The sequence below is a fragment of the Ovis canadensis genome, chromosome 8 (genome assembly GCF_042477335.2).
Source record: "Ovis canadensis isolate MfBH-ARS-UI-01 breed Bighorn chromosome 8, ARS-UI_OviCan_v2, whole genome shotgun sequence".
In the NCBI taxonomy this organism is placed as follows: Eukaryota; Metazoa; Chordata; class Mammalia; order Artiodactyla; family Bovidae; genus Ovis; species Ovis canadensis.
Window position 1 is genome coordinate 86063309 of NC_091252.1, and position 12496 is coordinate 86075804.

General features: G+C 49.1%; 1 long non-coding RNA gene and 1 pseudogene across 1 annotated transcript in view; one reads left to right on the plus strand and one right to left on the minus strand.

Annotated features, from left to right (window-relative positions):
• LOC138444982 (uncharacterized) overlaps nucleotides 1-11443 on the minus strand; it is a 42043-nt gene extending 30600 nt beyond the window's left edge. Inside the window, exon 1 of the long non-coding RNA XR_011258687.1 lies at nucleotides 11218-11443. This is a non-coding gene — a long non-coding RNA (uncharacterized lncRNA). The remainder of the gene's footprint in view (nucleotides 1-11217) is intronic.
• LOC138444969 (retinoic acid early transcript 1E-like) lies at nucleotides 1118-4032 on the plus strand (annotated as a pseudogene).
• Nucleotides 11444-12496: the final 1053 nt, after the last annotated feature.

A 12496-nucleotide genomic window follows, 5' to 3' on the forward strand; every position in this document is an offset into this window, starting at 1 on the left:
CTCTCCGAACGCCGCCGGCCGAGCTTCCCCCGAGCCGGGGCCACGGGGCGTCGGGCTGAGATTCGAAAGGGCGAGTCACACTGAAAACCCCAAAACGAAACCCCGAGGAGAGTTTCGGAACTTTTGTGGTTGCGAACTCCAACCTCAACCTGAGCGAAACCTGACCTTGGCTGAACCGGCAGGCGAGGACCGCGCCCCGCTGATCGCAGGAGCCGGGTGCGGAGAGTACGAACCCGTGACGGGTCCCCACAAATGTTCTGTCTTCTCTTGCCACCCTGAAGCCACCAACGTGGAGCCCGCGGGGTTGAGCCACCTGCGCGGCGGATGTCGTGCTGGAGACGGGTAGCGCAGGGGAGGGAGCTGGGAAAGGCTGGAGGGGACCGCTGCTGCTGCTTGGCTCCGGAAAATCCGTCAGTGTTTTACGGTGAGCTTGCTTCTCCGGGTCTCTAGGAGGATTTTGCCAACTTGCAGGTGAGCAAATGATAATAAATTCCCTGCTGTTCTGGAGCTCTGCTCCAACAGGCCTATTGGACCCTGTTGTACACCCTCCTCCGATATGGCAGACCTGGTGGGGTCGGCCGCTGCTAGTTTGATTAACAGAAGGGAATGACAACCCACTCCAGTATTCTTGCCTGGAGAATCCCATGGACAGAGTAGCCTGGCAGGCTCTACAGTCCATGGGGTCGCAAAGAGTCGGACACGACTGAGTGACTACCATGTAGGGAATCGTAATCATTACAGAGAAAGTTTGAGAGGTTAGGATGGGAAGTGGATGTAGGAGAAAAGAAGGGATAACTGAGCAGGAGATGGCAGCGGCAGTGGCGGTGGGGTGTAGGTAAGGGAGGAAGTGAGTTCAAAGAAAGATCAGAGCAGGAAGTGGTTCAGGGAATGAGCAGAAGAGCCAGCAAAACATGGGCTTTGCTTGCTCACACAGGAAGGGGCGTTTTGGAGGGAGGATAGTTATTCAAAGTGAATTTGGCTTTGTAATGTCATGACTATTTTTTTTAATGAGTAATTACATTTGAAACTTAAGAAATACTTCCTGGGTATAAGTGTTATTTTTCTTGTTTTTCAGCAGGGCTTCCTCAGTCTAGGACTGAAGACTTTGGGCGGTGCCAGGAGACAGAGGTATAGACACAGCCCAGGCTACCTTTTGCAGGTCACTCTCCTAAAGCTGCAGGGAGGAATGTCAGTGGCTCACACAGCAGGTCATCTTTTGCTGACACTGCTGCTGACAGAAGCCGGGAAGACTCTGGGCAGTGAGTGTCCTGGATCTGGGGCTCTGGTGGGGGAGGGGGGACATGAGAAAATGGGGAGGGAAGGGGCTCCACTCTGGTGGGCGCCTGTCCACCTGCTCTTAGGACAGGGTGTGGTTTAGCTGGACTGGCTGCCCAGGAGGGGACACCCTGCCTTCCGGGACCCCACCCAAGGCATGGTGCCTGGGCCTGTGCTCCTGTAGCAGCGTTCCCTCTCCTGGCAAGCCCCACCTCCTACTCCAGAAAGACTTTCCTGATGACCAGGGGCCCATCGTGAATGCGGCATGTGTCCTATGGCATCCTTCTCCCCATTCTGTTGAAAGTCTTGTCTTGTCAGATAGATTTGAAGTCTCTAGAAACCAGACACTGTCTTCTGTTTTTGCTGCCTCACAAGCTGGCATGTGCATACTTAGTCACTTGCTGCTGCTGCTGCTGCTGCTAAGTGGCTTCAGTCGTGTCCAACTCGGCGACCCCATAGACGGCAGCCCACCAGGCTCTCCCATCCCTGGGATTCTCTAGGCAAGAATACTGGAGTGAGTTGCCATTTCCTTCTCCAATGCATAAAAGTAAAAAGTCAAAGTAAAGTCGCTCAGTCGTGTCTGGCTCTTCGAGACCCCATGGACTGCAGCCTACCAGGCTCCTCCATCCATGGGTGTGTCCAACTCTTTGCCAGCCTATGCACTCTGTAGGCACCTCTGTCCATTCTCCAGGCAGGAATACTGGAGTGGATTGCCATTTCCTTCTCCAGGGATCAAACCTGGGTCTCCTGCATTGCAGGCAGATTATTTACTTCCTGAGCCACCATATATCAGATAAATCTTCCTGCTAATAGTATATGGACGGAAAAGATCCATGGTGGCACCAAAGTGTTTAGCTAAAGCTCAGACAGTTAAAGGAGAGGCAGGACTGAAGATGCAGCAGAGGAGGGGGTCTGGGATAGAGACCCCTCCCTCTGCAACCAGGCCCTGGAGGAGGAAACTCCCAGACACACCTGTGGTTTTCTCTCACAGATGCCCACTCTCTGTGCCTTGACCTCACTATCAAATCTCAGTCCAGACCTGGCCAGCCCTGGTGTCGAGTCCAGGGCTCCCTGGACACAAAGCCTTTCCCCAGTATGACAGTGAGAGCAACAAGGTCAAACCGTTTGGGTTTTCTGGGGAAGGAGGTAAACGACACGGAAGTGTGGACCGAATTGAGCCAAACACTGGCAGAAGCAGGAAAAGAGCTCAAGATGGTCCTGCCTGTCACCAAACTGGACAAAAAGGAGACAAGGGGTAAGTATGGGAAGGGGGTGGAGAGCTGGAGATAGCAAGAGAGAGTGCATGCAAAGTGGAGATTCCTGTGAAAGGACTGAACATGATCCAGCCTTAGAGACCCGCTGGACATGATGGGTAAGAGGGGGAGGTCATGGTCGGAAGATCACAGGCCCCTAGATGTGCAGACGCATTTGAGTGACTGGGGAGGAGGGACTGTGGAGAGTCCAGAAAGATTCATTGTGTGTGGGGGGCGCAGATCCTCCCATCCTGCAGGTAAAAATGTGCTGTCAACGCGAAGCTGAGCAATGCTCTGGTGCATCCTTGCACTTCAGCCTCAATGGATGGACAGTCCTCCTCCTTGACACCATGAGCGTAACCTGGACAGTCATCAATCCTGGAGCCACAAGCATCAAGGAGGAGTGGGAGAACAACCAGGAACTGGCAGAGTATTTCAGGAAGATCTCAACAGGAGACTGCAGCTATTGGCTTAGGGAATTCCTGGAACACGGGGAGAACATGCTGCTCCCAGAGCCCACAGGTACCTGAGCGGGGTGTGGGGGAGGTGGCAGCTCTCTTCAAAGGTGTAGAGCCTTCATGTGTGGATGTGAGCACATATGTGTGTGTAATTGAAAATATGATGGATGGATGGAGTGACTGATCTCTTGGTGGACTTCCTGTCTGGACAGTCAGTGATGGGCATAGCACAGAACTTGCCAGCATCCTCCTGTCCCAGCCCACCTCCCTCAGCACAGGAGCCCCCTTCCCCATTAACCAATGACCCAGACCCCAGGCACTGCACGATGGTCCCCAAATCTATATATGCATTATGTTTCCAGGCCTTCTCTCCCTCCTGTCATACTGGTCCTTTAACCAGCTCCAGTGTCACTTAATGAAGCCCTTATCCCTTCCCAGAGAGAATTAAGTGCCGCCAATTGTGTCCTCCTCAAAAAGAACTCCTCACAGTAAACATGTCCACCTGAAAGACAATCAGATGGACATTTGCTGTCTCAGTGACTCAGACGGTAAAGAATCTGCCTGCAAGGCAGGAGACCCAGGTTCGATCCCTGTGTTGGGAAGATCCCCTGGAGTAGGAAATGGTAACCCACTCCAGTTTTCTTGCCCAGAGAATCCCATGGACAGAGGAGCCTGGCTGGCTACAGTCCATGAGCTCTCAAAAGAGTCGGACATGACTGAGTGACTAACACAACTCAGGAGAAATGTTAGCTCCACAAAGACAGAGCACAAGCCCATTAATCTTTCCATACCTGCACCTGAAGAGTGCCTTCACATGAGTCAGTAACTATATGGGGGACAGGTGCTAAGGACAGCAGGTGCTGAGGAAGGTGTATTCTTAGATCTGACAAGGCTTTTGCTTTTTCATTTTAGAACCACTAATAATGGCCCCAGATATCAGCCAGTCTGCATCCATCTGATTGGTCACTTGCATTATCCTATTGATCATCACCCAGTTAGTTCTAATTGCTTCATCGTCATGAATCTTATGAAGAAATCAGGGACCACAGCAGGTGAGAAGCCAGCCGGCCTCTGGCTCCTAGGCAGGCATGTTCTGGTCAGGACTTGGGAGAGGTGAGCCTCGGGTCTCACCAAGCCCCTGTCCACTGGACCCATCTTTACCAAGATGATGTTCCGTCTTTGTCTTGGGCCCACGCACTTCCCTGTAGGGTCGGGAACCACCCTGTTGTTGGGGTAGAAGAGGCTGGTGTGGGCAGCAGGACCGTGCAGTGGGAGTGGGGATGAAGACAAGTGTCTTCTCTTTTGGGGGCCTCGGGTACAAGATGTCAATGTGGTGGGGTGGGGTGTTGTCCTGAGATGTTACTCAGGCTTTCCCAGCCCTTTGATGAAAAAAACCTTTTGTTCTCTGATGATAGCATTATCTAGCTGAACATTTCCCCCAATGTTTTAACAGCTATTCCATCATTTGGATGTTTCTCCTGGACTGTGAGAAGGTACAATGTTAACCCAACTCTGGGTGGCAAACACTGACCCTTGATGACAGTCTGGCTGTTGATCTAATATACTACCTTCTACTCAGAGTGGGGTTTAACAAGAAGCTAAAGAAGCTTATGCTTAAGAATTCCTTCACTTTCCATGGCTGTTGATAGGCCCCTAAGATGTATTGACTTGGTCGTTTTGAGGATTTGCAAAAGTCAAATATTTGCTCACAATCAGTTAAGACTTCCAGTTCTATTCTTTCCATCAGACTTCCCTTCATGTGGGGTGGAATTGGGACGGGGGGCAGTGTTGGAATTTTTTTAATTCTGTTACGAAGATAATGCATTAGGGATATACTTCTGTGATTTAATGAGGCATAATTTATGTGTTCACACTCACTTTCATGTATAGTTAAGTTACCACATGCTTTTATGGGCTGAATGTTCTTAATTCATGTGATAAAATCCTCACCTCCAGGAAGACTTGTTGAAACCACTCAGTCGGTGGTGTGTGGTTATAGTCTGTGTTGTGACACAATAGGAAGTATACGTTTGGTTGGAGTCCTGGTTCCTGGAGCAGAGTTTCTAAAACCCACATTTTGGTATCATATTTGGTGTTCTGAGTGTAGAAAAATAGCTTTTCTTTAGAAACCTAGCAGATTAATACATATGCAGAAACCACAGTCAAGTGCTAACTGCCTAGATGTCATGACACAAAAGTATGAGGCTACCAGTTGAATTATCATGTAGATTAATATGCATATTAAGATACTAACAGTTAATGCATAAAGATGTATCCAGGACAGAAGAAAGGATAAGGTGTGATATAGCCAGAAATGGAACACTATAACGCAATCAATAAAGAATGAATTACTGCAGTAAAAACATAGATGCCTCATAAAAAGGATTTGAGAGGCAAGTGCTGGACACAAAAGAATAGATACGCTGTGGTACTCCTATTTGTTGTGTTACATGATTGTGCAGTTTAACTGAATTATCTTTTTAAGATGTATTTATTTTTGGTCGTGCTGGGTCTTCAGTGCTGTGTGTGGGCTTTCTCTACTTGCTGCTCTCTAGTTACGGTACAAAAGCAGCTCACTGTGATGACTTTTCTTGTAGCAGAGCGCAGGCTCTAGGCTGTGGGCTTCAGTAGTTGGGGCATACAGGCTCAGCAGTTGAGGCTCCCAGGCTCCAGAGCACAGCCTCAGTATTTGTGGCCCATGAGCTTAGCTGTTTCACAGCATGTGGGATCTTCCCGGACAGGGATTGAACTCGTGTCTCTTGCATTGGCAGGCAGATTCGTTACCAATGCGCCACCAGGGAAGCCCCTAATCAAATTATTAAAAAGACATTCTAAGCTTGCTTCTAAATCACATCTCCATAATTTATGGATGAAGATTAGATGTTCCATGACTTGCAACCAGGAAATTATGCATACTGGAAAAGATATTATTTAAAGGACTATCCACAACCTAGATGGACCCTTATCAGGTGCTCTAAACCAGCTCATGCACAACAAAACTGTAGAGAATTAGCTCTTGGATGAATATTTTCCACTTAGAAAGGGCGACTGCACTGAACTGGCTAACAGAGAACACTGCTGACCTCAGAAACACCTAAAAACAATGCTCAAACACAGAGGATGTTTGAGCTCATACATTCATACCAGGATGAGAAGAAGACAACATCAGAAAAAATTTTAACCTTTCAGTTTTCACTAATGTCTAGACAAACGAAGTTTTCTCCTGTCAGGAATATATTCAGTGATGCGGAGAATTCAATTATACACTGTACCTTTTTTGCCCAATGAGAATCACATGAATGTTTATTGAAACTCCTTTGTTTTAGGGGCCCAAATGTGGTGAAGTCCTACCATTAGGTGAAGGAGACCTCACCTGGAAATAGGGTGTGTGCAGATGTAATCCAACCAAGGTGAGGTCAGCGTAGATTAGGTTGGGCTCTAATCCAAAGACTAGTGCCTTTATCAGGAGGCATGCCTTTAAAGAAATGTAGGCACACAAAGAAGAGATGTGCCGGGAGCCAGCGTGAGGAATCCTGCCCATGGCAAAGGTCATGAGAAAGGAAGCCAGACATATGGAAAGGTGTGATCTGGCTTCAGGGGTTCCCCCTAGGTTTTCCTGAACATCTACCCCCCAAAACCAGAGTCTGCCTGCCTTATTGTACTGTGCTTTCCACTCCTCTGACATATCGGAGGGCCATCCCTGATCATCTTCCTCTCAAAGGAATTAACTTAGGGCTCCAGTTAACAGTCTCCTGCATATAAAAAGAATGTCTCGGTTTAAACCCCTTTGATGGCTTTCTAACTTACCTGACCAGTCTGCCCAGACTTTTACAACTTGTGATTGTTTACGGTCCCTAACCGTGAGAGGCACAAAGCTTAAAGCATCTAAAGATACAGAGCCTTTTCTAAAGAGCTAAAAACTATATTGGTGATGGGTTTCACTGTTGAGTCAATGACAGCTGCCAGGCCTCCATATTCTTTATCTTTTAGGCACCTGAAGGATATTAATCCATGTAATTGGGATATAGAAAAAGGAATATAGTAGTTTTGATGTTAGCAACACTAGACTTTTGAGTTAATTACTTTTCTCTTTGTTATAAATCACTGTACTTCTTTCATTGTTATAAATTGTTGTGTCCTTGCTATGTAAGAATGCAACTTTATTTAGTGCTTTCTGAGAGTGGCACCAGACTTTGGGAAGAACAACACAAATAAGTCTTCTGGTTGACAGACCCTTATCAGAATAGGGCCGTAAAGTGTTAATTGGCCTTCTGGCCAGAAGATGATGTAAATCACCTAAGACTTGTGTATACAACTAGGTATACAGAGAGAAAGCCTGGTCTCGATAAGAGTCAGGGCTGCTGATGCTGCATAATTTTGTATTATCCATTGATCTCTATGTACAATCAAAAGTATAAAAGGCCTTTCCGGACAATAGAGGAGGGGCCAGTCACTGGAAAGTCTGGTTTCCCTCGTGTCTTCTTTACTCTATTTTCTGGCTGAATTCCCATCTGGGGCATGGAGGCTCGCCATGTCTACTTACTTGTCCTGGCTTCTAAGATCCACGAGAGAGGGAGCCCAAGGCGGGGTACCCTCTGCTATTCAAACGGGCGCTGGTGGCCTAACGTAGATGGTGCAAACCTCTTGTCCTGAGGTTTTATTAGTTCTCTGTGTAAACCAAGTTATTCAGCCTCTTTTCTCCACTAAATTTTCCTACTATACTATTTCTTCCTAACCTCTTTTTATATTTCTAAACAAATAAGTTTTTCCTCGCCTACTCTGTCCCTGCTTCGAATTACCCTGGATCCACCAGGGCTAGACCCCGGCAGAGATGGATATAGGAAAACAGGACACATGAGTGTCATGGAAGGACAGAAGTAGACACTGGAGTTACGCAATGCCAAGTGTTTCTGGCAACCACCAGTGCTGTGCATAGTACCTCAGTCATGTCTGACTCTTTGCGACCCCATGGACTGCAGCCCACCAGGTTCCTCTGTCCATGGGGATTGTCCAAGCAAGAATACTGAAGTGGGTTGCCATGTCCTTCTCCATGCAACCACCAGTAGTCAGGAAGAGAAAAGATGGAGCCTCCCTTAGAGCCTTCAGAGAGGGCCCTACTGACAGCTTGATTTCAGACTTCTAACCCTCACAATCTTGAAAGAATAAATTTTGGTTGTTTCAAGCCATAGAGTTTGTGGTCATTTTTATGAAGACTTCACTGTCCTGACCAGCTTGTGGGGGCTTAGGCTGCATTCCCAGCACAAAGGGAACTGGTGAGCAAGAAGGAAGGCAGGAGAGTGGTTTTAGAAAAGAGCCAAGAAACAGACCCAGGGATGTCTAGAAATGTGACACCTAGTAGACGAGGAAAGAAATACCAGCGAAGGGTATGCTGATCAATAGATGACAGTGGGAGAACAGACTAATCCTGTAGCTAAAAGAGGATTTCTATTCAGCACAACACACAAGCATTCATTTTAGGTTGACTAATGCATGAAGGTGACTGTTCGTGGGGGCTTGGGGCTATATGCCTGTTGGAGCACATTTGCTGAATAGTTTCAGATATGGGGCTGGGCCATTAAAAAGGAGATGGCACATTTCCAGGTAGGACCCAGGCAGAGACCTAAAATTCCTGCTTGGCCCTGGGGCGGAGTCCTGGCAGCCAGCCACTTCCCAGGACCACGCTGAGCTGTGTGTGGCTTTGTGGCAGCTGCAAGGCCCAGTATCTTGGGGAGAACTCGTCAGTGTGACTGTGTGTGTGTGTGAGAGAGAGAGACAGAGAGAGGGTATACGTGAGAGGAGGAGGGCAGAAGAGAAGAGTGGCTGTGTTAGTTGCTCGGTCCTGTCTGCCTCTTTGCGACCCTGTACCCTGTAGCTTATTTAACTTCTATGCAGACTACATCATGAGAAACGCTGGACTGGAAGAAGCACAGCGGGAATCAAGATTGCCGGGAGAAATATCAATAACCTCAGATATGCAGATGACACCACCCTTATGGCAGAAAGAGAAGAGGAACTAAAAAGCCTCTCAATGAAAGTAAAAGAGGAGAGTGAAAAAGTTGGCTTAAAGCTCAACATTCAGAAAATGAAGATCATGGCATCCGGTCCCATCACTCCATGGGAAATAGATGGAGAAACAGTGGAAAGAGTGTCAGACTTTATTTTTTGGGGCTCCAAAATCACTGCAGATGGTGATTGCAGCCATGAAATTAAAAAGCCCTTACTCCTTGGAAGAAAAGTTATGACCAACCTAGATAGCATATTCAAAAGCAGAGACATTACTTTGCCGACTAAGGTCCGTCTAGTCAAGGCTATGGTTTTTCCAGTGGTCATGTATGGATGTGAGAGTTGGACTGTGAAGAAGACTGAGCACTGAAGACTTGATGCTTTTGAACTGTGGTGTTGGAGAAGACTCTTGAGAGTCCCTTGGACTGCAAGGAGATCCAACCAGTCCATTCTGAAGGAGATCAGCCCCAGGATTTCTTTGGAAGGAATGATGCTAAAGCTGAAGCTCCAGTACTTTGGCCACCTCATGCGAAGAGTTGACTCATTGGAAAAGACTTTGATGCTGGGAGGGATTGGGGGCAGGAGGAGGAGGGGACGACAGAGGATGAGATGGCTGGATGGCATCACTGACTCGACGGACGCGAGTCTGAGTGAACTCCAGGAGCTGGTGATGGACAGGGAGGCCTGGCGTTCTGCGATTCATGGGATCGCAAAGAGTTGGACGTGACTGAGCAACTGAACTGAACTGGGTCCTCTGTCCATGGGATTCCCCAGGCAAGAATACTGCAGTGGGTTGCCATTTCCTACTTAGGCGTGTGTGGGGCAGTGACACTAATTGTGATAGAAAGGTGAATGTGAAGAGAGTGAGGGAATGCTGGAAAGAGTGTGTTGGATGTGTGGGCAGCAGCCACAACTAGTGTGTGAGAATATTGGGAACCTTGGTGTGTGTGTGTGTGTGTGACTGTGGACAGGCGAGCCTGGGACAGAAGGGGAGTGGACAGTATGCGTATGCAGAGGGCCCAGAGAGGGGTGCCCTGGGGGACCCAGAGAGGAGAAAGACAGTGAAGGGAAATGGCTGTGAGGGGAAAGTTTCTGGATGGCAGTGGAAGTAGATGGCAGCCTTTTGTGTGGAATTTGTGTGAAGCAGTGTGTACAGACAGTGTGAGGAAGCCAGGGTCCCTGTGGGAAGGGAACGTGGTGTGACTTTGCAGAGGGTGGAGAGCCGGTGGGTCAGGCAAGCAGGCACTTGTGTGTGAAATAATGTGTGTGGGGGTGGGGGATGGGGTGTGCACAGAGGGAAGGGGCTGTGAGGAGACCTCCATGGAAAGTTTCAGGAAGGGAGACGTGCACAAGGGTGGAAGGCGTATAAGTGAGAGGCATGGAGCCTAGGTGGGGAACACGTGTATGTGAGGGGCTGTGTGGGAGGCTGGAGAGTCAGGCTGGGCTGTGGGTGATGGAGGGCAGTGTGGACAGTGAGGGGGCTTGTGTGTGTAACTGTGGGGGCTGAAGTGTGGGAAGACAGGTGTGCATGGAGAGTGTGGGGTGAGCAGTGTGTCAGGACTGTTGCTGAAGAGGCCTCAGTGGTGACCGGCTCCCCAGGTTCTCCTTTCTCTGGGCCTGGACCCTCTGGCCTGGACCCCGAGGTTCCAAGGGAACCAAAAACTGGCAGGGACAGGGAAAAAGCTGATACCCTCTTTCATTTACTTTCTTTTTTTAGCTTGAAACACCACACAAGAATATCTGCCTTGTGACCGGTGTCAACTGGGGTCACCTGCCTTCACCAGCTGACGCCTCCCCCAGGCCCGGGGGCTGAACTGCGTTCCCACCCTCAGTTTCTAGTCAGCCTGGGGCTTCCCTGATAGCTCAGTTGGTAAAGAATCCACCTGCAATGCAGGAGACCCGGTTCGATTCCTGGGTCAGGAGGATCCCCTGGAGAAGGGAAAGGCTACCCACTCCAGTATTCTGGCCTGGAGAATTCCATGGACTGTATAGTTGGACCCGACTGAGTGCCTTTCACTTTGGAGCCTCTGAGCAATAGGATTCCCTTCAATCCCCTCCTGCCTACTAAGCTCAGGGGGAGGGACTCCTGTGGGGGGCACAACAGGTAGAGGAGGGGACCCAACCCTCTCCACTGTGCCCCTCCCAGCTCTCCAGGCCCAGACCCCTCACTGTCCCCCAACTCCTTCCTCCCCACCTCACCCTTCTCCCCACCTTCCCTCATTTCTTACGCTCATCACAGGTGTTCCCAGATCTCTCCAGCAGCTCAGGTGGGAAGCCAGGAGCCTGCATGGCAAGACCCCCGGACCCACCCTTAGACACTCACGGCCCGTGTATCCTGGACTCTGTCCAGAGGGAGCAGAAGCAGCTTCGACAGAAAAGTGGGGACTTGGGAGCCTGAGCTGTGACCTTGGAGACTACTCCCCAGCAGCTTTTAATAACAACCTACCCTCCCTCCCCTGCCCTGCTCCTCCCTCTCCCTTTCCCTCGCCAACCCAAACACACTCCATCCCACCCCTCCTGCACCACCCCTTGGCCCCCATCCAGGAAACCCTAGAGCCAATGCCCACTTGCCAACTCCTCCCTGCTGTCCTGAGGAGGTCGCCCTAATACTTACCACTACTTTCCACAGGATGGTTCGTTTTTTCAGCTAGGTTGTTAACTGCGGGATACAAACAGGGTCACATTTTTTTTTTTCACATGTCCTGCCCTTGGCACTCTCCTTTCCACATAACTGATTCCTCTCCCCAATGTGTGTTACGGCTGCTGTACTGGCATACGCATGTACCCTGGGGAAGTCCTCAGCCACAGTCTCTACACAACATCAAGGGTTAAATTGAGACACCAGTAAGTCTGGGGTCCTCTCTGCCTGTCCTGCCTTTCAGGGGACTTGAAACCCATGTCTTAGACACCAGGCTTGAAAGAGCTCCCTTCCTCCCTGTCTTAGTCCCATGGGATTGCTATAGCAAGTAACCATACACTGTGTGGCTTACAAACGACAGGAAAGTTTTCCCCATGGTTCTGGAATCTGGCAAGTCCAAGATCAAGGCACTGGAAGATGTCTGGTTCACAGAGGGCTGTCTTCTCATGGTGCACTCACCTTGTGGAAGGGTGGAGGGAACACAGGGTCATTTTCTATAATGGTTCTCACCCATTATTTTGACTGTGTGGATCACAACAAACTCTGCTAAATTCTTAAAGAGACGGGAATACCAGACCACCTTACCTGCCTCCTGAGAAATCTGTATGCAGGTCAAGAAGCAGCAGTTAGAACCAGACATGGAACAACAGACTGGTTCCAAATTGGGAAAGGAGTACATCAAAGCTGTATATTGTCACCCTGCTTATTTAACTTATATGCAGAGTACATCACGCTACGTGCTGGGCTGGATGAAGAATAAGCTGGAATCAAGACTGTCAGGAGAAATAGAACCTCAGATACACAGATAGCACCACTATTATAGTAGAAAGCAAAGAGGAACAAAAGAGCCTCTTGATGAAAGTGAAAGA